Below are 1,759 nucleotides of genomic sequence, written 5' to 3' on the forward strand. Positions count from 1 at the left end.
TTAGAAACTCAGAAGCTGATCAAATATCGGGTTAAATATCGGTGGGGTGGCCGATGTCCGATATTCAGTTTTAAGGCCGATACCGATAGGGGGCCGATTATATCGTGCATCCCTATCGATAAGTCTTCTTTCCAAGCCTTGAGTCTATCATGAGATCCTTCTGAAATTTGTAACATCATTAAGTTATAAAACTCTGTTATGATGCCTTTCTTCAAACTGTCCTTTGTTAAAATTCTTTCTAAGGTTGAGATGGCAGGTTTCGTCAACTTCTTATTTTAATTTGTTCTTATGAAGTTTCTTAGTTGAAGGTGTTTAAAGAAATGTTTCTTGTCCAGATTAAATTTATGCTGCAGATCTTGAAAGTTCATCAGTATATCTGAGTCTGGTTCATAAAGATTCTGAATCATTTGAAGTCCTTTGTCTTTCCAGACTTTGAATGTCGGATCAGTTCTTCCAGGTAATCAAAACTGGTTACCCACCGAACAAAGACAGATAATTAGTTTCATTTACATTTTACATCTCTGCATACTCTGGATGGATTTTTAGTATATTTCAGAAGCTTTGATATCAAATTTGAATACAGATATGAAGGTAGAGTTAAATGTAAACCCTGAGTCCCCATATGAATCCAATATGGAGAATGATTACTGTAATAAAACATTAAATGCACATCATAATAATACAAGTGACATCGGACACTTTAGGCCTCCGTGGTCATAAGGGAGATACAGTAGAGACAAACAGAGTTTGAACTTCCTGTTCTTCCGTAGGAAACATAACATCTTTTTCTTAATTTGTGAGAAGAATTCAGGATGAGGTGGAGGAGCAAGAACCTTTGGCAATATATTCATTTTTATTTATTATATTTATTCTTCCAATCATAGATAATGGTAATGGCCTCCATCTTTCAAATGAACTATCTACTGCGTTCAATATATGTTTATAGTTGGTCGCAACAACCTGATAAAGATCTGAAGAAATGTTTAACCCTAAATATTTGAAATCGTAAACTATTTTAAACTGCAAGACATCTGAAGATGGACTAATTCTTTCATTTAAGTTCATTAAAACAATAGAATACTGGTTTTTGGTTATTTTGTATCCAGAAATCTCACTAAATTTCCATGATAATTTGTATTGATTGATTTAAATTTCATATGAACAAGATAACATCATCTGCGAACAAGGAGATCCTCTGCTCTATAGGTCTAACAGTAATTCCAGTGCGGTGAGGTGAGGTCAGTCCTGTCTGCAGCCTCTATTCATCTTTATTAGCTTAGATATGTTTCTCTCACTTCATATTTCAGCTGAGGGATTACTGTATAATATTTTTCCATAACTTGAAATAGATATTCCCAGTGAACCCCATCGAACGCCTTTTCGGCATCTAATGATAAAAGAGTTGAGTCTGAGGTACTGTTATTATGGCAAGACATTTATTTGTATAGCACAATTCAGTACAAGACAATGCAAAGTGCTTTACATGATTAAAATACAGGAAAATAAAACAGAATCAAAGCAAGTAGGAAAAAATAAATAGAATAAAATAAAAAGTGAAGAAACAAAAAAGAATATTAAAAACAGTTGGACTAAAGAAAATAAAAAGTTGAACTAATGATGTTTTAGTTGAACTGTTTAACTAGAACAGTCGAAGGCAATCCTAAACAAATGTGTTTTTAGTCTTGATTTAAAGGAACTCAGGCTTTCTGCACTTTTACAGTTTTCTGGAAGTTTGTTCCAGATAAGTGAAGCATAGGAA

Source organism: Cyprinodon variegatus, unplaced genomic scaffold (assembly GCF_000732505.1).
Source record: "Cyprinodon variegatus isolate N-32 unplaced genomic scaffold, C_variegatus-1.0 Scaffold909, whole genome shotgun sequence".
Taxonomy (NCBI): domain Eukaryota; kingdom Metazoa; phylum Chordata; class Actinopteri; order Cyprinodontiformes; family Cyprinodontidae; genus Cyprinodon; species Cyprinodon variegatus.